The sequence below is a fragment of the Antechinus flavipes genome, chromosome 6, assembly GCF_016432865.1.
Source record: "Antechinus flavipes isolate AdamAnt ecotype Samford, QLD, Australia chromosome 6, AdamAnt_v2, whole genome shotgun sequence".
Taxonomy (NCBI): Eukaryota; Metazoa; Chordata; class Mammalia; order Dasyuromorphia; family Dasyuridae; genus Antechinus; species Antechinus flavipes.
The window spans coordinates 67,457,394-67,483,788 of NC_067403.1; the positions used below are offsets into that span (position 1 = coordinate 67,457,394).

General features: G+C 34.0%; 1 protein-coding gene and 1 pseudogene across 1 annotated transcript in view; both read right to left on the minus strand.

Moving 5' to 3' along the window:
- The window catches only part of TBC1D9 (TBC1 domain family member 9), a 113,656-nt gene that overhangs the window by 76,547 nt on the left and 10,714 nt on the right, over nucleotides 1-26,395 (minus strand). The gene's annotated exons all lie outside the window — the stretch shown is intronic.
- LOC127542163 (uncharacterized) lies at nucleotides 22,448-22,592 on the minus strand (annotated as a pseudogene).

Below are 26,395 nucleotides of genomic sequence, written 5' to 3' on the forward strand. Positions count from 1 at the left end.
CTGCTTTACTTGGCTATTTCTAGCATTAAACAATCTTTGATCGTCTGTAATAACGAAATCAAATTGAGGTCCTAAATATAGCTCTTCTAGGTGTCTACTTATCCATTTGTTTCTACAGCATTGTTCATCACAAGTACATATTCAGAGAGTTTTCAATGTAACAAAGGCACAATAAAATTCCCCACTTCAACTGGTATGTCACTAGAGGCAACTGATTCACTTTGGCATAGGTATAATTGAGTTTAGGTGGTGAGATAAATTGGCTCGAGTGAAAGTGAGCATGATAGATTGGGCAACCTCTCATTTCTTGTCCAGTGGAAGATTCTACCACCTTTATAACACATCTGGCTTAAACGCCCATTTCTCTCTGACACAGTCACCGTGATGGTGAAGTCCCTCAATAATCTCCTGCCTGGTTTATCACAACAGCCTTCCATTTGATTTCTTTCCCCACATCAATCCATCCTCCACTTACCTGCAAAAGTAGTTTATGTCACTTATTTACTCAATAAACTGCAACGGCTCCCAATTACCTCCAAGATCAAAGGTAAAAGGACTTTTACCTGGCTTCTTCTTACCTTTATAATCTTATTATACTTTATTTCTCTTCACACCTTTTTCCTCTTCTCTGCATACAACACTCCATCCCAGGCTCCATGCCTTTCCCTGGCTGTTCCCCAGTACTATCTCTCTTTACCTCCACCTGCCTTCTCTCACTCTTTAAAACTTGGCTCAAATCCTACTTTCAAGAAGGGGCTTTTTCTGGATCTCCCCTATCCTTCCCATTACTTCCCTCTGACTCCATTTATAGAGCACCTTGTATTTGGACATAGTTGCTTGCAGGTTATCTCACTGGTTAGAAGGTGAGCTCTTTAAGAATAGAGATTATTGTGTTTTTGCCTTTATTTTTCATGTCAGTAATTATCAGCACAGTGCTTGGCACATAGTAGGCATTTAATAAATGCTAATTGACTTACTAATGGGCCAGGACAGAATCTAAACAGAAAAAAAAAAAACAAACCCTGATATGAAAAACAGTAGAAGTAGCAAAGTTCAAGGTATGTTTGGGGAATGCTAGGAATACCATTTTCCCAAAAGTACACAGTATTTCCAGGAGAATAATGGAAGATACAGCTACAAATTGGATGGAGATTAGATTGTGAAAAATCTAGGAAGCAAAGATCAGTCTTGAAGACCTCAATATCTGTGAATCTGTCTTTCATTTGGAATCAAGTCCATAACCCATAACGTACCATACACTTTGGTTACCATAAATTTCCCTGTTCTATGTCTAAATTGATACTGACAATCAGAAATTATTGTATCTATCAACATCTTTATTTCCGATATTGTAGGCTTTACATTTTGCATGTTTCTAAATGTTAACTCTACCTCTTCTCTCACTTCAAATACTGTTCACAATTACATGCTCAATTTTTCTTCTCTAGGGAGAGATGGCTCCTTTCCTGAGAAATGTCCTAACTTGGGTCTAGGATTCATGTAATATGATATTCTAGGTCATGGAAAAGTCGATTACTATAAGGAACTGGTTTTTGCATTTCCAATAGCCTTTTTTTCCAAGTTAATTTTAATAATTTTTCCCTAGATACACTCCCATTAATTAAGATCATTTAAAATCTATTAAATTATCTTCTCTTGTGGGAGGTTTTACCATTAGGCTCCATCTAGTCATTCTCTACAAGGAATGTCTATACCATTGAGTTATTTACAAAAAAATTAATAAGGATTTATTTTTCTTTTTGTATCTCTTAGTTACAATGTCATATTTTCCTATGTTTCAAATATCATCTTATAAAATATTCTTTAGGATCTAAAGAGGATTCCTTTGCCTTAAAGTCCTCTGCGTGTCCCTATTTGCATGGCTAAGTACCAATACTCTAGGCGTGTTTATATTTGGATTACTCAAGAGCCTCCATGCTTAACCATGTGTAACAGTAATTTAACAGATATTTATATTTAATATTCAGGTAATTAACATTAATCACAGAAGTTTATATAAAACACACCAGAAAATTCTTTTTTTAATTTAAAAAATATTGACATTAGGGTATTCAATAAATCCTAAGTGGATAATCTTCACGATGTGTCTCTAGCAACACAAAGAAAACCCCCAAATGTTCTGAATAATGTCAACTGGTACATGGGTAGATGTTTCAGAATGGATCAATGGCATCAGGGACTGCAATCCAAAGTTAAGAGTTAAGATTTGAACTACGTGGAGATGAAGCAATGACTTAAAATAATTTAGTTGGATCAACAAAAGATCAACAGGAATTGGCAAGAAACAAGAGACTAAACTAAAAAGCCTTATTTCCTCATTTGTAAAATGAGCTGGAGAAGGGAATGGCCAACTACTATAATAATTTTGCCAAGAAAAAATGACCCCAATGGGGTCATGAAGAATTAGAAATGACTGAAAAATGACAACTCACTAGTGTAGTGTAAGCGGACAGAAAGTAGATCTTAGGACATCAAGCCTTGCCTTTGACACATAACTAGTCCTGTGACCCCAGTGCCTTTAAGTCCTGGAACAGGGGCTGATCTGCATTGGGAAAAAAGACTTTCCTCTTTAGCAATGTCTTATATCAATGAAATCACAGACTTGGTCCAAAAACCCAAACAAAACAAAACAAAACAAAACAAAAAAGCCCCTAAAGTTCCTTGAGAAGGAAGAAAGGTTATTTTCCAGGACGGGAACAAAAGTTTACCTTTACTGGGATTTCCTGATACAAACTTTATTTTGGGACCTTCTCAGATCTGTGCAATGCAAAAAAGTGCAGAGAAATTTCCCCAAGGCTGCAGGGGAGTCTGCAGGGAGAAGCTATGGTTTTTCCCTTTTGTAGCTTATCTTTTTGGGGAAGAGAGAGTACAGATTTGTTTACAACTAAAACAAGAGCAGAAAAGACAATTTACAAAATTTGAAAGCTCATCTAAGTCATACATACATTTAGTCCATTAATATTTGCTGCTCAGATTTTACAAGAAATCCCTGGACTATTCCATGAGCCACCCGATTTATATTGCAAGCTGAGTATGTAGCCTGAAGCCTGAATAAAGCAAAAGTTTCATGTCTTTCCTCTCAGCCACACTGACAGGGAGACACATTAATATAATATTGGTCTGAATGCAGAAGATGCTCAAAATAAGCCACTTTACTAAAAGCAAATCCCTTTGAAAGGAAACAAAACTGATATAACACTGAAAAATAATCACACAAAATTATCATTGTTAAAACTATTCCTGGTAAATGATGGGTCACAGTGCACTGATGAATGTGGAACAATAAAAACTACATATTTAGCTAGCAAACATGGAGCAACCTCTTACCTGTTGCTCTTTATTTGTCTCCGGAAAAGCCCCCATCCTAACTAATTTGTCTTTCTACAAAAGCTCTTACTGGTTTCCTCCCCTAAATTATGATCTTCCTTATCTTTCTTTTACAACCTTGTAGGTTGTTAGTCTGCTAATGAAACCCCAAATTTTCAGTATAGTAAAGTCCTCCTGAATTACTTCTAATTTGCTAGCCTTCCTCTTGAGACTAGCCCTTCAGCTATGGTGAAAATAAATTCTTTTGTGGCTTTAAGAGAATCTCTTTGAATTCTTTCAAATTGCAACCCATGACTCTCACGTAAAGACTGAACAGGAGCAGCAAATTGGTGAGTCAGCTGCAGGTTTTCTAAATTGTCTAGATTTGTCCCAGTCACAGGGGATTTTGAAGTACATTCCCTGACAAATTCACAAACCTATAACTGGAGTATCAGAAGATTATTAGTTTCACTCAATACCAGTTCTGCATCCTTACCTGTCCAATATGGCACTCATGGATATTTTGGCAGTTAGGTGGTGACATAGGGAATAAGGCACAAGACCTGAAGTTAGGAAAAATTCATTTTCCTGACCTTAGACCTTAACTAGCTGTGTGGTCCTGAGTACCCTGTTTGCCTCAGTTTCCTCACCTGTACAATGAATGAAGAAGGAAATGGCAAACCAGCCCAGTATCTTTGCTAAGAAAATCTCAAATGGGGTCACGAAGAGTTGGACGTGATGAAAAGATTGAACAAAACGCATCATATTTTGCATTTTGATATAAATATATCAAAATATATATAGATATAGATATAGATCTATCTCTAGAGATATATATCTATATATAAATATAGACACACATACACACATATACTTATATATGTATGTATAGAGCAATATATAGAGCAATAGTTGAGAATTCTGGAGATTTATTTCACCTAGGAAGTAAAGCTATTATTATTAAGTCATTTTGTCCATTTCAAACATGCTCAGCAATAGTTCAAAATCAAAATTGAGTTTATGTTCAGAGAGAGTGTATGGTGGAAACCCTAAGTCAGGGTCCAGAGAATCTGTGTATAACTCTTGCCTCTTCCACCTCTCTGTAAGACAGGGATAGTAATTAATAGCTGTGTGACCTGAGAAGTGAGTTCACCTTCTTCTGGGACTCACTTTTCCCCAGTTGCAAAATTATAGGGTGAAATGAGTCATTAGTTTCTTAAGGTTTCTTCTATCTGATATTCTATGTCTCATGATCTATGACTGACCTAATTTTTTTAAAAAAAGACTTACTCAAGAGAATCTTACGAAAAAGAAATTGCCTATTTCCAACAGAATGGAAAATTAAAAGTAAAAAACAATCATCCTCAAGTAAACTTACTTTCATTTTGATAACTTGGCTCACCCTCAATCAAATTAGGTTCATGTAAAATGGGGGAAAATGGATATTAATTAAACTCACTTTCATTATGATACTTGGCTCATCTTCAATCAAATTAGGTTCATGTAAACTAGTGAAAATTGGATAGAGCCAAAAGTTGTCACAGGAATTCAGAACACTAAGTGATCTGTCTTGGAAGACAATATTATGTGAGAAGACACGATCTGCTTGATATTTTTCATTCCAGCCACAACAGCAGATACAATATTGACATAGAAAGGATGTGCTCTATTATTGTCTGTGTGTTAAGTTTCATTAGGATATTAGTGAGACAGTATTTTATTTTTTAAATACAAAACAACTATGCCATGCTGGAAAATCTATTGGACTTCCCCCTGCATTTTCCCCCTTGGTAAATTCATCCATGTTCATGACTTCAATTATTTCCTTTATTAAAATTCCCAAATCCGTATACACGTAGAACCTTCACTTCTCTTCTGAGTACTCAGACCCACATTTTCTATTGTCTCTGGTCATTTTCTACTAGATGTTCTGCTAGTATTTCAAAATCAACATGGAAAATCTCCAAACCTTTCTCTGTTGCTAATTTCTGCAGCTCTATCAATGGTACCTTCATTCTCCCTTGTCACTGAAACTATGTCCATTGTCTTTCAAGTATATCATTACGTGTGTGTGTGTGTGTGTGTGTGTGTGTGTGTGTGTGTGTATAAAAATACATATACACAATATATATACACACACACACAGGGCACACACATATATACAAACATACACACAAGAAAGACAAAACGGAAAATACTCAGATCTTGAAAACTATATGGTAAACCCCTAGTTGGGGCAGCTAGATGGTGCCATAATGCACAGAGCACAGGGCTAGAAATTAGGAAGACTCATCTTCCTGAGATCACTTCTGGCCCCAGACACTTAATAGCCATGTGACCCTGAACAAGTCACTTAACTCTGTTTCCCACAGTTTCCTCATCTGTAAAATGAGCTGGAGAAGGAAATGGCAAATCACTCTAGTGTCTCTACCAAGAAAACTTCAAATGGGGTCATGAAAATTCTGTAATTACTAAAAAAAAAAAAAAATGATTCACCAACAAAAGCCCCAGTTAAATGGCATTTTCCTCATCTCTAAAACAGGAATGAATTTTGGGGTTTGTGAAACTCAAATGAGTAGATGTAGCTAAAGTACCTTGTAAATCTTAAAACTCTTTTTGTTCTGATTTTTCTTTCACAATCTGACTAATATGGAAATATATTTAAAATTATTGTACATGTACAACCTATATCAGATTACTTCTTGTCTTGGGGAGGGGGAGATAAAAGAGAGAGAGAGAAAGTGTTTGGCATTCAAAATCTTACAAAAGTGAATACTGAAAACTTTCTTTACTTGTATTTGGGAAAAACAAAATATGATTGAGAAAAATGCTTATTAGATTTTTAAAAACACTATATAAATCCCTGTTATTACTTTGTCAATGGAATTGTAAGTGTTGTGTGTTTGTTTATAATTTTCAAATGCTAAAAAGCAATGAACTGCTCTTCCTCAATTTTCATTTGGGGTCTTTGCTGTCACATTGGTGCTTTGAAAGCCATAAAGGGAAAGATAACATATAAAGCCCCTGCTATTTATTCCTATCTCAGATCCTCTTCCCAGTTCTTCCCTATGTTTCAGCTATCACAAAATTTCAGAGTTGGAAGGGAACCAGAGGTTATATAGCCTAACCCATACCTGTTCACAAATACCCTCAAGACACCCAGTAAGTGAACATCTTACTTGTTTACTTTCTGCTTTGATCCTTCTCCAGTGATTTGATAAACCAGTGGTTTATTCTCATTGCCCTGGCCCCTTTGTTGTGGTTCCAGATGTTACTTCCTCTGAATTTCCCCATCTCCTACCACAATCCTACTGGTTCAAGGGTGTGTCCTGGCACTTTCTCTCATGGAGCCTTCTCTGATTCTGCCAAAGAGAATCAATCTCTTTGACCTCTCCTAGACATTTGATTTGGTTTTGTTTGGTTTGATGTTTGTGGAACTGAACAGTTAAAACAACATTATATTAGTCATAATTTGACTAGCTTGCCCCAAAGATGAGATAAGGAGGAACCTCATTTCACTGCTTTAAAGAAAAGGGAACAATCTGTACAGCACAATGCAAATAAAATCAGTACCAGGCTTTTTTTTTTTTTTTTTCTCTCTTGGCTAGTTTTGCTTGACTATTTTGTTCCTTGTTTTATTCTTTGATAAAGGGACAGATTATGTGTAGGGATAGCTTTAATGTAGAGATTCTGGGAAGGCAAATAAGTGAGATAAACTGGAAAGAATAGATAATTGATGAAAAAAGGATAACAAAGTTTTTAAGAAACAAAGAGAGAAATTAATTAGTTAAGTGGTCAAAAGATATTAGCAAATACTTCTCAGAACTGCAAACTATTAATAACCATTTGAAAAGAATGCTCCAAAAGAGAAAAGAAAAGAAAGAAAAGAATGCTCCAAATTACTAAAAAGAGAAATGCAATCCAACCATCCACGAAGTTTTAGGCAAATTGGCAAAGATGGCAAAAGTTGGGAATCCCGCAGTCACTGATGAAAGAGTTGTGTTATATTCACTAGCACACCGATGAGGAAACTCTGAAATCTGAATAATCATTTGAGAAAGCAAATTGCAATTATATAAATTGACTAAACAACTATATTCTTTGACCAGAAATTTCATTCCTAGACTTATTTTCTGAGGAGGTCACTAAAAGTCAGCATATAAACCAAAATATTTATAATAGCACTTTTATTATAACAAAGAGCTGGAATCCCAATAGATGTTTATTGTTTGGGGGATGGTTAAACAAATTGTGGTGTTCAAATGTAATGGAATAACACTCTGCCTTAAGAAATGAAATATGTGATGAATATAGAGAATATGTAAAGATCTACATGAATTGATGCAAAATGAAGCAAGTAAGACCAGGAAAACACCAGGAACAGAAAGGGGCAGTGGATCTGCTTCCCAGCATCTTGAAACTTCCTCACTTTTCTTGGTTGTGTTGTATCTTTTTTGAATTTTGATAACAGATTATCTGAATATGAATATAATAGATAACAGATCAAGATGATGAATTTCCCACATGCAACTCATCACAAGTGAGCCAATGTTATAATTAGGGGAATATTTGAAAATAAGCCATTTTGGAATGTCAGCATATTGTTATTTGAACATTCTGGAAATCCTTCAGTATTTCTTTGGCTGTCATAAATCTGGTGTTGATTGTAAATACCTGAATATGAATTCATTTCCTGCAAGATGTCTTGAAAGGAATGCAAATGGAGTTCTTTCCTTAGATATCAGATACCTGAAGCTACCTTGAAGAGAGGGATTTTTCAGGCCTTCTTAGCCAAAATTTCCAAGGACAAGTCTGTGGGCATGGGGAGAATACACCTGAAAGTCAGGCACATGTGTTATGAAACATTTTTTTAAAGATGACAACCAGCCTATTAGGGAAAAAAGATGGGGAGGATAAGAATTTAATTCAGTAAATTATATTTTGTGCAACATCCTGGTTGGGTCCCCCTCAGACATTTAGCCCAAACTCTTTTTAATAGTTAATGTTTTCATTTAATCTCATAAGATTTATGAAATAGTCAGCGATATTTAATATTATTCCCGTTTTAGAAAGAGAAACTTGGACACTGTGAGGTGCTCAAATTAGTAGAGTGAGATGCTTAAGTTATTTATTAAGTACTTATTATGTGCAAGGCACTCTGTAAAACAACCAGATCCAAGGACCAGAAATAGTTCCTGTCTTCAAAGACCTTCTATTCTATTAGATAGACTGTGCTATTCTTAATGGAACCTTAGAAAAAAGTGTGTAAAAGAAAATATTTCTTCTAATCATAAATATCTATCTATTTGTGATCCAGAAGGAGGGGACAGACCATTTTCTTCACCTATTGTCAACTTTTTAAAAAAAGACACAATGTAACTTAAAAAGGGAAAGTTTTACAATTGGAGGACTCTTTAAAAAATAGTATTTTATTTTCCTCCCTCCCCCCACCCATTACTAGTAAAGACAATTTTATCATTCATTCCAAAAAAATTTTGAGTTCCAAATTTTCTCCTTTCTCCCTTTCCTTTCCTCTTCCTAACGTGGCAAAGAAATTGATATGTTACATACATGTAATCATATAAAACATTTCCATATGAAAGAAACAAACTAAAAGAAAAAAAAACAAATAGAGCACCCTCTAAGAATACTTAGAGCAACTTTCCATTAACAATAACAACAAAAAAAAGTTGCTGAAATTTTTTTTTGCTCTATAAATAAAAGACTTCCTTGAAATCATTTAGATAAAAGGAGAAGATAAATGAAAATTGGTGGTATGGAAAAGAATCAGAGGTATGCTGGGAAATTATTAACAACCTCAGTACCTAGGGGGAAAAAATCCAAGGTGATTTCATTGATTTCAATGCATAAACACATTTAAATTTATCTGTATTATTAACAACACTTTATTAAGTCTAGATTATCGACAAAATAATAAATCAAGCCCTGATTTGTAGCAAGTTTGACTTCTCAGGTCTAAATGTCCACACTGTACATTTAACAAATTTCACAATTACCTTGCTAGTTAGAACTGGCTTCAGCAAACTCCTAAACAGAAATCTGTACTTGATTCTGGTTCTCCTCACCATTAAAAAAAAAAAAATCAGATAGTGTAAATGAAGACATGGATGGAATGCTCATCAAATATGGAGCTCAGAGTTCTCACCAATCTGGGAGAAATTTAACTCCCTGAGAGAAAGAATTAATATTAATCTTAGTAAAGCCAAAACCAAATTTCTGTTTGAGCAACCAAAGACAAGTCAGTTTCCCTTTCTGGGAAACTATAAAGTGAAAAGGTTAGATTAGCTAGTTTCCTAAGGCCTGTAAAAACTTCAACTTCTAGGATGTAACACAGAATTGGGGTGAACAAATTGAGAGTTGTAGGAAAAGCCCTGGGTGGTTTAAATGCCCACAAGGCAACAGTGCCATGTAGCTGCCCCCAAAAGGTTAATATAATCTTAGGCTGTATTAATCAAAGTAAAAGCATCTGGGTCAAGAGATGGCATGATTTCTCCATGTGGTCAGACCATAATTTTATTTGGTTTTAGATGCTACATTTTAAGAATTATTGATTGTATGACATTAGGCAAATGCCCTGATCTCTCATTCAGTACCCAGGAAATCATCTAAGTTAAATGATGTCTCATTCTGTAACTTTCCTTCCTCCCTTTCTTGCCAAGGGATGGAAAACTTATTTTCAGGCTCTTGAAGTCATGATTGATCACTGTTTGAAGCAGGTATGTATTGAAATATATTAAAGGTGATTGCTAAGTTCACCATAATAAAAAAAAAAATTAAAAGAAAAAAGTCTCAAATTGCAGAAGGAATGTCAAACTGCAATGACAGAGTACCTGACTAGGGGCCAATGAAATCACAGGTCCCATTATACACAAATACACATTCTGAAAGGCAGCCAAAATGACAAAGGGCCTGACTGCCATGTCCTATAAGCAGCTTCTGGGCACATACCTGGAACAGAGAAGTTAAGGGAAAATAATACCTGGTATATGAAAGGAGGAATGGCCCAGAGGACCAAATTACTATGAGAGTTTAAGAAAGGAAATAAAAGGCAGAATTCTTTTTTAAAGAAGAAAATCCAACAATGGGACAATGGCTCGAAAATTAGAAGGTTCTCCTTACAAATGAACCTTGGTCATCGTCTGTAAGGGGCATTTTTGAAGGATAGTAAGATGTACATTCCCCTAAGATAGGGACAGTTTCATTTGTGTCTTTGTTTCTCATGTCTGGCACTTAATTAATGTTTGTTGAATTGAATTAAATTATATGGAAAGTGAAGAGTGTCAGAACTAAGATATGGAAATAAAGAAGATATGGACCTGGGTCCAGTTGAACTCTTCCAACATTCCTCTCCAAATTTTAAAATGTCTCAAATCAAATTTTATACTGGCAGAGCCAACAAGGGGTCAGAGGGAGACATTTTTTCCAGTCTGAGACAACTTAGGAGGGCTGAAGGAGAAGTCTGTGATATTGGGTCCAGAGAGGCCCACGGCAGGCCAGGAGCATCACTGGTGGACCTTGGAAAAGGCTGTGACTTGAGCAGCCTCAGAATTCAAGAGTTTTCAGCCCAAACCCAGTAAGGCAGTCAGACAACTGGTGAGCAGAGAGTATAGGGATATCTTTGCAGCTGAGGCTAAATGAGCAACTCTGCTCCCCAGAACTAGCTCTGACAGCAATACAGAAGAGACTAAAACTTGGGACAGTGCCTTCATACCTCAGATGAGAAAGCCCAACTTTAACATAAAATTTAACCTCAAGAAATAGTTTCAGGATATGAGCAAACAATAAAAAAAACCCATAAAATTTTATGATAGTGAAGGAAGACAAACTTAGAAGAAGATAATGCTATGAAAAGAGCTACAAGCAAAACTTCAAAGACAAATGCCAATTGGACCCAGAGCCAGCAAGAATTCCTGGGAAAGTTAAAGAAAGAGATAATCATGGAACAGGAAAAATTGGGAAAATAAATGAAGGTGATACAAGAAAATTATGAAAAGAGGATTAACAGCCTGGAAAAAGAAACAAAAAAATACTGAAGAAAATAACATCGTAAAAAAAGCAGAACTGGCCTGATTTTACAAGGAGGCACAAAAATACACTAAATAACTCCTTAAAAAGCAGCATAAACAAAAATGGGGGGAAAAGATGCATAAAAGCTCATTGAAGAAAACCAATTTCTTAAAAGTTGAGAAAAAGGAAGCTAATGACTTGAGACTTAAAGAAACAAATAAACTAAAAATCAATGGAAAAAAAAGAAGAAAACATGAACTACTTCACAGGAAAAACAAGTGACCTGGAAAATAGATTCAGGAGAGATTATTTAAGAAGTTATTGGACTGCCTAAAAGCCATATTCTAAAAAAGAACCTAATTACGTTTTAAGAAATTATAAAGGAAAACTGCCCTGATATCTTCTTTTGAAGATAAAATAGAAATTGAAAGAATCTACTAATCACCTCCTGAAACGGATATCAAAATAAAAACCGCTCAGAATATTGTAGTCAAATTTCAGAACTCCCAATTCAAGGACAAAATACTGCAAGCAGTCAGAAAGAAAGAATTCAAATAGCATCAAGTCACAGTCAGAATAACACAAAATTTAGCAACTTCTGCATTAAAGGATAAGAGGAATTGGAATATAATATTTCAGAAAGCAAAGGAGCTATATAACATACCCAGTAAAACTGAATATAGTTTTTCAGGGGGGAAAAATGGATATTTTTAAAAATGGAGAACTTCCAATCATTCCTAATGAAAAGGCCAGAGCTGAAAAGAAAATTTGACATTCAGACAGAAGCTTGAAAGAAACATAAAAAGGTATATATGAAAGAGTAACCATAAAGGACTCAATAAAGTTAAATTGTTTACATTTCAACATGGGGAGATAATACATGTAACTCCTAATTATATCATTATTAGGACAGTTAATCTACATAGATAGAGGGCAGAGGTATATTGATTATATTGGGATGATTTCCAAAACAAATGTAGAGGTGAGAAAGAGAGATGCACTGGAAGAAGGCAGAAAGGAAAGGTAGAATGGGGAAATTTTTCTCACATAGAAGAGTTATATAAGGACTAACTTTTATTACAAAGGGGAAAATCGAGAGGTGGGGACAATGAGAAAGGGGGCCTGAACCTCACTCTCACAGGAATTGATTTACCGAGGAAATAGATATATACATGCTCAGTTGGATATAGAAATCTGTCTTATCCAATAGGGAAATAGGAGGGGAAGGGAATAATAGATAGGGGAGAAGAGAGATAAAAGGGAAGGTGGATTAAAAGAGACAGTAGTGAAGAAAACAAAATGATCTTTAGAGAGGATAAAAAGAGAGAGGACAAATAAAGGAAAATAGGATAGAAGGAAATTCACTGTAATCATTACCATGAACATGAATGAGATGCGCTCATCCATAAAACAGAAGCAGAATGAATTAGAATCCAGATTCCAACAATATGTTGTGTACAACAGACATACTTAAAACAGAAAGACACACAGCATTAAAATAAAGGGTTGGAACAGAATCTATTATACTTCAGATGAAGTAAAAAATGTAGGAGTAGTAATCAAGATATCAGACAAAGCAAAAGCAAAGATAGACCTACTTAAAAGAGACAACAGGGAATCTACATTGTGTACCATGTTGAATGAAATAATATCTAATATTTTATAGCTAGTTTCTCTGATTAAGGCTTCATTTCCCAAATATATAGGCAATTGAATCAAATTTGTAAAAATAAGGGCCATCCCCCAATTGACAAAGGATCAAAGGTTATGAACAGGCAGCTGGAAATCAAAGGGAAAAAACACCTATATGTTAAAAAAAATAGCAGCTCTTTTTGTGTGTACCAAGAATTGGAAATTGAAGAAATGTTCATCAATGGCTAAATAAGTTTCCACATATGATTGTCATGGAGTACTATTATGTTAAATGAAATGATGAGGGAATAGTTTCAGGAAAACATGGCAAGATCTATTTTGGCAAGATCTTTTTGATCTATATGAATTGAAGCAAAACCAGAAAATCATTGTATACAGTAACAGCTATGTTGTAATAATGATCAAAAGATCAATACAATGATCAAAGATAATTGCAAAGTACTCCTGATAAGAATTTTTCCAGAGAGAGCTGATGAATTGAATGCAAAATTGAAGTATAATTTTCTTATGTTCTTGCAAAAATGTCCAATTATGCAAATGTTTTGTATGCTTTCACATGTGTAATTCATATATTGTTTGCCACCTTAAGTGGGTGGGAAAGGGAAAGAAGGAAGGAAAACAACTTAAAATTTATAAAGGAAAAAAGTTTGAATAATAAATTAAAACTAAAACAAGTGGTGAAAAATAACTAAGTCAGGTAAGATTGTTGGACTTTATGGGGCCTTTTAGCTCTGATTATCCGAGTCTAGCAAAAGGTATAAAGGAAGACACTAACTGAATCTTTACCATCTCATTTTCTTTCTTTTTTTAAATAATAGCCTTTTATTTTCAAAATACATGCAAAGATAGTTTCCAGCATTCCTCCTTGAAAAACCTTGAACTATATTATTTTAAAACATTTTCTTTCAAATTCCAAATGTTCCTTTAAAAGTTCAGACACTAGCAATATGACCCCGAGAAAGTTCTTCCTGTGGATTCATTTTCATTTGTAAATGTAGATTTGTAAAATGGAGATGAGAGCACATACCTTAAAACACAGAATTTTATTGTGAGGATTAAATGAGATAACATTTGTAAAATGCTTTACAAATCTTAAAAGTATTATAGAAATGCTAGCTATTAAGTATTCAAAACCATAAATGGGAACTGAGCAAGGCACATCCTTGATAAAAACAAACACATACTTTTATCCATCTTAGGAAAATGTTTTGTGAAATAGGAGGGGAAAAGTGACTCAGTCATCACAGAAACTTTTTACAAAGGAAAAAAAATGGCATCTCATTAACTGGGAATAAGTAGGATAATTTTATTTGTCCCTCCCAATTCTAAAGCCAATGATTATAGATATTTGCCCTGAATTCTGTATTGCTTCATCTTTTAGAGATCACTCCAGGAAGTCATCATCAAGTAGTGATCTCTTCCTATAAAATTAAACAGATTTGGGGGCTTTATGGGAATGTGAATTTCAAATCTGGGGGAAAAAATACAAGTCTTCTGACTTGGTTCACAGCAATTAAAAAAAATGTCTACATTAGTCATGTTGTAAAAGAAGAATCAGAACAAAAGGGAAAAATCACAAAAAAAGGATAAAACAACAAAAAAAGTAAAATAATATTATGTTTCAATCTGCATCCAGACTTTCCCTGGATGTGGATAGCATTTTCCATCATAAGCCTTTTAGAATTGTCTTAGGTCATTGTATTGCTGAGAAAAACAAAATCTATCAAAGTTGATCTTTGCACACTGCTGTGTTACTCTGTACAATGTTCTTCTGGTTCTGCTCATTTCATTCAGCATCAGTTCATAAGTTCTTCTGGATTTTTCTGAAATCTGCCTGCTCATCTTTTCTTCTAGAAGAATAGTATTCCATTACATTCATATCCTACTATTTATTCAGCTATTCCCCAATTGATGAGCATCTCTTCAATTTCCAATTCCTTGCTACTACAAAGAGAGCTGCTATAAATATTTTTGGTATATGTGGGTCTTTTTCCATTTTTTTATGATCTCCCTGGAATACAGACCTAATAGAAGTATCACTGGGTCAAAGAGTTTGCACAGTGAGCAAACTTTTGACCCAGTGATACTTCTTTGGGCATTGTTTCAAATAGCACAGCAGTTTTGCCTGCTGTACTACAAGTTATCTAAGAAGGTAGGTAGCTGGCACAGTGGATAGAGCACCAGGTTTGGAATTAGGAAAACTCATCTTTATGAATCTAGCTCTAGATACTTACTAGTTGTATGACCCTGAATAAGTTATTAACCCTGCTTGCCATTTTTACCTGTAAAATGAATTTGAGAAGGAAATGACAAACCACTCCAGTATCTTTACCAAGAAAATGCCAAATGGGGCCAGGAAGAGTCAGATTCAAATGAAACAACTGAACAACAAGTAATCTGAAGAAATATTAAGGATGCTGGGAGTATTTAGCATGGAGAAGAAAAGGTTTGGGGAAAACATGCTTACCATCTTCAATTACTTGTAGGGTTTTCCAATTTTATTTTGCATTTTTACTGATTGAGAAAGATGAGCAAAAAAAAAAAAAAAAAAGATTAGACTATTGGCTTTTAGACGAGTAGGAGGAAGACCAATGGGTCAAAGTTACAATAATAGTTACTTTAGCTGAGGTTAGCAATTAGAGCTAGTTAAAAATAAAATGGCAGTCTCTTAAAATCCCTTCTATTGTAGATATTGGAATAGAGGCTAGATCAACTTCTTGTTAGAAATGGTGTTGGAACATACATGGTGGACCTCATGTTTCAGCAAGATGGGAAAGAACCCAAAAATAGTCTCTGGCATTTTAGCATTCCAGAAGTCTATGATCACATACAAACCATTTTAATTATCATATGTAAAACAATTATTTCAGCTCACAGATTATTGCAAACTTGATGCTTGGTTAGCAACCTTTTGAAAAAAGTGTTAACTCTTTTAGAACACATGTTTAAACACTCTTGCCAAAGGTCCAGAAAGCAATATAATCTCCTTATAATTATAATCTTTTTCCACATTCAATGTTCCAAAAAAAGCTATAATTGGAGAAGAAGAAAGATTGCAATCCACATGCATCTATTTTAAAAAGTGCATCTTTAGATGAAATATAGGGAGTCACTCTGATCAGTGGCTGGCATCCAAAACCAAAAATAAAAGAATAAGATTCTACATGTTTAATGTTAATCTGGAATTCAGAGCTATAAACAGAAATAAGAGAGTGCAATGATCACAAAGGTCACTGGGTACACCCTTTTCAAAAATTCTTTCTGTTCTACAAATTAAGATACCCAGTCCGACATTGGTCAGGAATGTTGGCTGCTATCCAATCCAAAGAACTCAATGGTGTTATGAGGAGAAACAGAATTCCCTCTCACAAACTTGGGTAATCTCTGAATTATATGGGGAATTATTTACACTTCATGGTTCAAACTTGGCTGCTCCACCAGAGCAAAATTGAAGCTTTTAATAAGCTGGAAACTTTCCCTCTTTTTGATGCAATCACAGGCAATACAGTAATGCACATATATAATCCTTTAGGCTTTAGAAAGTGTATTCCTCACAAAATCCCCAGACACTCAGGTCATGGAAGTATCAATATTCTAATTTCACACACACTTCAACTCAACAAACAGTGATTAAGTATCTGCTATGTGTGCTCAAAATACCCTCTGCTCTTAAGAAGTATACATTCCACTGGAAAGCTAAGCTGAGAAAAATTAATCTTTCACTCTAGGTCATTCACAAAATGGTGATAATGATTGATAATTATGTAACATTACATAGATCTTTAATGTTTACACATATTATCTCATTTTATCTTCACAACCACCATGGGGAATAGGCACTATGAAAAAGAAATAATAGAGCCAGAATTTGAATACCAGTTTTCTGATTCTAAATCTGATGTTCTTTTCTGTTAATTTGTTTAGAATACTATGCTGTCCACATTACACATTATAAACCTCCCCTCTCCTTAAGATTACCTCCCAAATCTTAGGGTACCTGGGACAGCAACTACTCAGTCTCAAGACTCTGAAGTCTTTACACTTAAAATTTTAGCTCATGAAACTTTCCTAGGATGAATATTTCCATCATAGACTGACCATAATTTCTTCTTAGTTTCATGATTTACGGCTAAAAAAAGTTAACTATTTGGTGGCCAACCTTCTGGGGAAGAGATTCTCTAAACTAAGCTAAAATGGTCATCAAACATGCAAACAAGCACAGGGCTTGTGCTTTGATGATATTGTCTTCAAGAATGCAAAGTTATTTCTACTAAATAGAAGTAAGAGAAGGGGACCTTAGGGAGATGGAGATAATGATAGTGATGATTATGATACTTATGTAGCTTTTTAAGGTTTAAAATTATCATTTTATTTTATCTTTGTAATAACACTAGGGCATTGGTGCTAGGAAATAAAGGTTTTTTCACCCCTATTTTCTACAACCAAATCCCCAAATGCATCATAGTAATCAGTTCTTATTTTTAATGTGTTTTCTATAGTTCCTCTTTTTATTAAAACATTTGAATATCTCAGTACACAAAGAATTTTCAGAAACGAGGACTGCTTATGAAACTGTGAACTTTTGTTACCCAGTTGAAAGTTTTTAAAAGTGCATATGATACTGCAACATATCTAACATATATAGGACTGCTTGCCATCTAGGGGAGTGGGGTGGAGGGAGGGAGGAGAAAAATCGGAACAGAAGCGAGTGCAAGGGATAATGTTGTAAAAAAATTACCCTGGCATGGATTCTGTCAATATAAAGTTATTATTAAATAAAATAAAATAAAATTTTTAAAAAAGTGCATATGAAATTTAACATCATAGAAACAAAACTACCTTTGTTGTCTACAGGCCCACACTCCCTACCCTCTTTTTTCTTTCCCTTGAATCCCTATTTCTCCTCATAACTCTTTCCTTTCCTCCCCATCCCTGATAATGAAACCACACAAAACAAATCAACCCACTGGCTCTATCTCATTTCTCAGACATAGTTCATTTCTTCTCTACCAAAAAGTAGAAGTCATACATCCATTATTAATCTGATGAAATCACAACAGGCCACTCTATTGAATCAAAGTTTTTAAGTTGTTTTTTTTTTTCCCTTACAAAAAAGTATTTATTTTGAAGATACAGCAATAACAGAGGAACAAACATCCTTGTCACTCCTAACATCCAAACAGCATATCCTATCTTATACTCCTTTGGTTCCTGCAGAGCATGGGCTTAGAGCATTACAAAATCTTTCAAGGTTGTTTTTTCTTATTATTGTACCATTTCTCACTCAGCGGAACTGAACTGAAATGAAAATTGATCCTGGTCAAGGAATAACCAGTCATTTAGTCTAACTCTCCTTTCAGTGCCTTAGCTCCAGTAAATACAATTCTCACTCTCATCAACTAATCTGAATGAAGGTACACACATAAGGCTTCTTTCAAGTTGCAAATGCTCTCTCATCACTATCCTGAGACTAGAACTTTTTAGTGTATCGTCTGAAAGAGGAAGACTTTTTGGTGACATTCTGAAGAGTTACTATTGTACAATTGACATTCACATGAAGCTAAGGAATATCTGCTAAATAGAATGTAAATTCCTTCTTTGAGGATGGTTTCAGGAAAACCTGGAAAGATTATTTGGAATGAATATAAAATGAAATGAGTAGAGCCAGAGAACAATTTATACAGTAACAGCAATATTATAAAGCTAAAATATAAAGTTATGAAATTAAACACTTAATAACTCTAATCAATACAAGGACCAACAATTTCAAAGGGCTTATGATGAAAAATGCTATCCACCTCCAGAGAGAGAACTGAAAGACTCAGAATTCAGATTGAACGCATTTTTTTTTTCCTTTTTTCTTGCTTTCTTTGCTAGAATGGTTATGGCTATAGCAGAAATTTGTTTTGCATGACTGCATTCCTACAATGATTGCATTTCTTATTTTCTCAATGTGTGTGGGAGGAGATGAGGGAAAGGAGAATCTGGAACTGAAATAAATTTGAATTTTAAAAAATGATAAACTACAATAAAAGTCAAAATATAATAAAACATAAAGAAATGTTTCCTTTCTATTTCATTTATATTTGTTAAGTACCTAATATATGAAAGGCGCTATGCTTGGGACTGGGGACAGAATACCAAAAGGAGTCCCAGCTCTCAACAAGTTTACTTTTCCTAGGAGGATATACAAAGAAAAATTAAATACAATATAATCTGAGGAGAGAGAGAGAATGTTAGAATCAGGAAGATTTGCTTTAGGAGGTAAAGCCTTTTGCGAGCATAGATCATAAAGAGAAAACCCAAAGAGCAGAAATTAGAGGTGAGACTATATAGTCCAACTTTTTATTTTACAGATGAGAAAACTGCTCCTCAGAGAAAAAGTGACCTACTGAGAAAAAAAAATCACATAAGTAAAATGTGGCTACTCTCTGACTCCAATTCCAAAGTTTTTTTCCATTACAACAGACAGCTCAAGATGAGCCTAATAATTAATAACAATGAAATATATTCTGCATAGAATGTCTCTGATGCAATTTCCTCTCTTAAATAGCTACTAGATATTTTCAAAATCCAAAATTTGAAAAATATAGGGCACTCAATTCCAATAGACTTGGAATGGAAAGTGCCATCTAAATCTGGAGAGAGAACTATGGAGATCAAATTCGAATGGAAGCATAGTGTTTTCACTTGGTTTTTGTTTTTTTTTTTCCTCATGCTTTTTGGTCTAATTTTTCTTGTACAATTGACAAATATGGAAATATATTCTAAAGAACTGCACATATTTAACTTAGATTACTTGTTGTCTTGGGGAGCAAGAGAGATAAGGGAGACAAATTTAAAACACAAAGTCTTTAAAAATGAATCTTGAAAATTATCTTTACATGTATCTGGAAAAATACTATTAAAATTAAATATATATTATATATATCCAGGCCATTATTTCCTGCTTTAGTTATTCAGAGTCAGGACTAGATTTACTCAGAAATATAAGATTTTTCTTATTCCCCTGGAGAGAATCCTTTTTGGAGATGGCAAGGAGGGATTACAGTTTGGAGTGGAAAGACAGCCTGAAGTAAGAGTCAAACACTGCTCAGCCCAGATATCTCACTCAGTACCAACACTACCTAGCTATACAAACTTTGGCAGTTTTCTTATCTGCAAAATTAAGGGGTGGATCTCAAGGGCATCTAAAGTTTCTTATACCATTAATTGACTTTAAATCCAAATTCTCACAGGCCATCTGGCAGGAACAATAGACACCTTGTTAGATGATTCTTTTTTTTTTTTTAATTAAAGCTTTTTATTTTCAAAACATACATGGATAATTTTCACCATTCACTCTTACAAAATCTTTTATTCTATTTTTTTTCCCTCTCTTCCCCTCACCCCTTTCTTAGATGGCAAGTGATCCAATATATGTTAAACATGTACAATTCTTCTATACATATTTCCACAAATATCATACTGCACAAAAAAAATTAGATCAAAAAGAAAAAAAAATGAGAAAGAAAACAAAACACAAGCAAACAACACCAAAAAGAATGAAAATACCATGTTGTGGTCCACATTCAGTTCCCATTTTCCTCCCTCTGGGTGCAGATGGCTCTCTTTATCACAAAGCCATTGGAATTGGCCTGAATCATTGTTAGATGATTCTTAAGTTTACAACCACTCAAAACAGAATTCAGGAAGAGATCCTTTAGCTTTAAGCACAAAGAGCAATATATACTATACTTAAGTGTGTTTACAGAAACCAATTTCTCCTTGGTGATCTACCTATGTCTTATAAATAAGACATAGGTTCTACTGGCAATTAAAAGTATACTTTATCTAATAGCAAGTAGCACATAGAAGGGTAACATCAGCTACAATCTTATTTGAAATTGATTTGCTAAAACAAATCGACTTGTTAAAAACCAAAATCAATACAAATTATTAAAAAATAATAAAATTGAGAAGATATGGTGTACAATAAACTTGATCCATTTAAAAAAGTTGCTGATACTGAAAAATGGGGAATGGACAAGAAAATATATCAAAAACAATAATTTCTTATACAAGTTTAATGCCAATAAAATAATCATCACAACAGGACAAATGAACCCAGAGATACCAAAGCCAGCAAATATTTGTTGTCTTTGCCAAGTAGAAAGATACAACATTTACTATAACAGCCAAATCTATAATATAAATCTATTTGCAAAATGCAAAATGTTAGGGAAGAGGATACTAGGTAATTAAGAAGTAGAATAGTAAATAGTGCCAGGCCTGAATCAAGGAAAATCTGAGTTCAAATCTGGCCTCAGACACTTCCTAGTGACTCTGGAAAAGTATGCTGTTTGCCACAGTTTTTGAAGTTGCGAAATGAGCTGGAGGAGGAAATAATCAAGAAAACCCTAAGTGGGGTCACAAAGGGTCAGACCCAAAAAATAACTGAACAGCAAGAATTTTATAAAAATAGTTGTTGCCATTAGAACCAATTGAACCAAGTATTTATGTTGAAATTAGGAGGAGGAAAAGAGATTAAAGATGGAAAAAGTTTTGTGAGTATTTTTAAAACTTTTTAAAATTATGACATATAGAGCCAACATTTGGATCTAAAATTACAATCTCCACTGGCCCTGCAGTCAGGAGGACCTGAGTTCAGATGCAGCCTCAGATATTTATTAGCTGGGTGATCTTGGAAAAGTCACTTAATCTTGACTGCCTCTTTAAAATTAAAAATTACAGTCTCTGATGTGCTATATAAGGAAATAGAAAGCAAAATTATATGGGAAGTGAACTGGATTAGAATAAGTATACACAGAAAATTGCCAAAGGAGGCAAATTTGAGGCTTTAAAAATGAGTCTTAATGAAAATAAGATAAGAACAAGCAAGCTTTCCTACATGACATTTTAAGAAAAGTTTCTATATAAAATTATTCCTGGAAGCATTTTTTTTTTTTTAGTAGTAGCAGCAAGAACTGGAAACAAAATAGGTACTCATTGATTAAAGAAGGGCTAAACAAACTATGCTATATGAATGTAGTGAAATATCACTGCATTATAAGAAACAATGAATACATTGTACATACATATGAATACATATGTAATGAATACAAGGAGCCCAGAGAAACCTGGAAGGACATAAAAATGATATAAAGTGAATTAAGCAGAACCAGAGAAACAACAACGACAAAACAAAAAATGTAAACAGAAAGAATAAAAGTGAAACTCAACACTGAATAAATATAATGACCAAGATTATCTCTGAAAAAAATCAGAAAATGTAATCTCTCTTCCTTTTTTACATAGGTGAGGGGAAACTCAGGGAATGTACTGAATTGCTTCCCTCCCCCCTCCAACTTGTTACAAGGGGCAGTCCTCTGGTATAATAAATAGGTAAGGGATATATCTGAAAATTTTATTTTATTTTATTTTAGCTTTTTATCAGGGGGAGAACATGAATGCAGTTGCTCACAAATTATGCAGTTGAGTTTCCTGAATTTGGGGAAATCATAGGGATCAGGAGCATAATGGGTAAACTTTACCCTGGGGAAACCACCTTTGTGATCATGGAATTATCCCTGCCAGGTAAGCATGAAATGAAGATTTTATATGTGTGTGTGTATGTGTGTGTGTATACTTTATTTTTATAAACTACAGAAATGGAAAGGTTCAGAAAATTAAGGATTTTACATGCTTTTTGCTATGATAGTAAATTATCTTGGGCTGTAGCATATTGTCAGTCATCAATGTGATGTATAGGTAAAGAAGTCAAGTTAATCATATAGTAAGAGGGATAACAAATGGTCATACCATGAACAAAAATAAGCTTTAAGGAGTAATGTTAAAAAATTAGGAGGGCTTCACCTAGAAGATTTATCAGAAGACATGAACAGGAGATGATACAGTGAGAAGGCATTTATATATGAACTGTTTGCTTTATCACTGGGGAGGAACTGCATTAATGAAATCACAGATCACTGAACAAGTTCAATATTTATTTCTTATTTTTGCCATTTTAAAAATAAGGCATTATATATTCTCTCTTTAAAAAAAAAAAAAAAGGAAAGCTGTCTTTATACTATGTATATTATCACTAGACTGAAATCTAAGTTTCTGTTGCTGTGAGGTTGGGTAAGTCCATTTTTCTCAACAGGGACACAACAGCCAGACGACTCAATGGATACAGCTCTGGTCCTGGAGTTAGGAAAACCTGAGTTCAAATCCAGTCTCAGACAACTCCCAACTTTGTCATCTTGGTAAATAAAGTCACTTAAGTCACCTCTGCCTGCTTCAGTTTTCCCAACTGTAAAGTAGGCATAAAAATAGTATCAGATTTCCAGGTTTATCATGGAGATCAAATTAGATAATATTCATAAAGTTCTTAGCCCAATATCGGGCACACAGTAGGCCCTTAAAATGCTTATTCCCTGCCTCTTTCATTTCCATGAAATGGGATAATGTGCTGTCTGGTTATTGTTATATCTGTCGTTCTCACACAGTTGTAAAGATCAAGTGAGAGATTGTGAGAAGCTTTATTAATATGTAAGATGTCATTTGTTTATAAATATTATTAATAATTGGCCTCCTGGCACCTATTATAGACACATTTCTCAAGGAGTTTCTTGAGGAAATCCCCCAAAGGGAAGAAAACTAACTGGAATGGATGAATCATGCTAGAGCTTTGTAAGATGGGGAAGACACAGGTATGTTAATAGGCAGTAGGGAAACAGGGAGATATTTGATTAAGGTATGGCTGCAAAATTATAGAATATCAATATAACATTATTGTACAGTAAGAAATTATGAATGAAGAACTCAGAGAAACAAAAAATGATTTGAATAAATTGATGCAAGACAAAACATGAAGATCAACAGAAAGATATACTAAATGATTACAATAATATAATGAAAAGATCATAAAAAGGAAGAGAGATAAAATTCATTGAAGTTTTTGGAGATCTCAGAGATCTCACACAGTAGGGAGCTACTAAAACAGAATATTGTATGAATTGAAAACAAAGTTTCTATTTGAGGCTTATCTGAGAGCAGAAACTCATTTTTATCTTTCTGTGTCAAGTATCTAGAATATAGTGGGTGTATAATCAATGCTTCTTGAATTTAATTGATTCATCCAGTCCAATTCCTTAAGTTTATAGATAAGAGAATGAAGCCTATAATCTCCTTTTCTTTTGTGTGGGGGAGGGAAGGAGGGAATGTCAGTGTGTAGAGAGATAGGAAAAATGGTGAGATACAGAAAAAAAAATCAAGAAAACATTTGAAAAAAGAAAAATGTTAGTTTGTCACAAGCTGTGTGATTTTTGAAGTTGTTCTTTTGCAAGAGAAATTACCTAGAAAACCTTTTTTATTACACTAAAATGTCAATATTATTTGAGAGACAATGTTTCCAAAATTACTGCAAAAGATGATGTCTTTTTAAGGAGTGAGATAAGAGAATCAATGTCTGCTCCCTGAAGATGTGCCTTAATTTGAAACTTTCTGCCCAGCACAATTACAGATACAGGATTTTGGTGCTGATGGTTATTATCATAATGGTGTTCACCAAAAAACTGGAGGATTAAATTTGGGGAATATATACTCATGGTGTTGTAAGACCGTCCCGATTCTTAATTTAAAAAAAAAAAAACTTAATCTGTTTCATTGAAAATACAATAAAGAATAGAAGAAAAAACTAATGAATTGCTTAGAATTAAGAAACTTCTGCCAGTGTAAATTTCCTCAGATTGAGGATAGAAACTCTCAAACACAAATATTATGGTTGGAAAGAAATATAAAGGAGTGTTTCACTGAGGGGGCTATCCTATAAGTACTAAATTTTTCCTAGATAGACACTCCCTTTCTGTGAACTGATAACATTTCCTCTGAATAAAATAAAGACTGAGAACAGAAAACTCAGACAATTATTTTTAATTTTTATATATGGCCTTGCTTTACTTTTTAATCTAAAAAGAAGCAATTTACAAACTCCATCTAAAAAGTAAATTTGTTGGAACAACTACAGAGAATAACTCCACATTTTATACTCTACTTTTGAGTTTTAGGACAAAATTGAATTAGCTCCCGGAGGGACCACAGAAAAAGGATGTACTGACAGAATGTTGTTTCACTATAATTGGTGCTAAGAGGCCCGAGATTTATCTGTGGCATCTTGGGTCAATTACTTGACTGGTATAGGTCCCAGTTTCTTGTTTATAAATTGAAGGAGTTAGACTGGATAATCCAATTATATTTAAGAAAACATCAATCATATCCCTACTCTGTTCTAGGTTCTTGACACACAAAGACAAAAATGAAACTGTTCTTGTCCGAAATTCTTTATCATCTCTTTAAGGTTCTTATCAGCTAAATTCTATGGACTTTTGAACTCTAGATTTGGAATCAGGAAACTCTAGTTGGATTTCTAGATATGAAAGCCATTGGCTATGTAATTATAGACTCCCTGATCTTGTTTCTACATCTATGCAATGGATCTAATAATACTTATCTTTCCTTCTTTCATGTGTTGTTGCAATGAAAGTCCTTTGAAGTACTATATATTGGTAAGTAATTTTATCATTAATAATATTGTTAAATTATGCCTTATGGCTGATAGACTCGAAAGCCAAATCAACTTTGAGGTAAAAAAAATGATCAATCATTTCTAAATATAAAAACAAATTATTATTTATATTATAGCTATGAACTGAATTAAGGAAGAGATAAGTATTAGACCTGTGATTAAATAGGTATAGGAAGCTCCAGGTGAGTAAATTCCCTTGGCCAATGCAGGTCAAAACCTTCTCTACAACTTATAGTCTTAGAGGGTTGCCTAGAGTACCAGAGACATACTTTCCCAGGGTCACATAGTGTTTCAGAAGCTGATCATGAATCTTGATCTAGGTTTTCTAAATCAGCTCTCTCTCTACTTGATCACACTGCCTTAGAATTAAACTGTTGGCAAATGTGAAAGTTTTAAATACTGCATAGAAAACTTTATGAAGTTTCTGATATTCATGTTCAGGATGGGATGGATGATGGTAAATTCCTGACATTATTAACAAAAAGATGTCTAAAACAAAACAAAAAAATCTGTTTAACTTGGAAGCATGCAAGAATTAAAATCATTAAAGAGATCATGAAAACAACATGATTTTTATAGAACTAACACATTTTTTCTAGGTTTAAGATGATGAGAAAAAAATCATTCATTAATATAATCATATTAATGATTATGATATAAAATTATACAATGATCATATAATTATAAAATTATTATAATTTATAGCTCTAAATTCATAATAATTTAAAATTTATCTGGAGCAGAGGTTCTCAACCTGGGATCCATGAGATAATTTTTTAAAAATACGTTTTGAAATCTGTATTGCAATATATTTGGCTT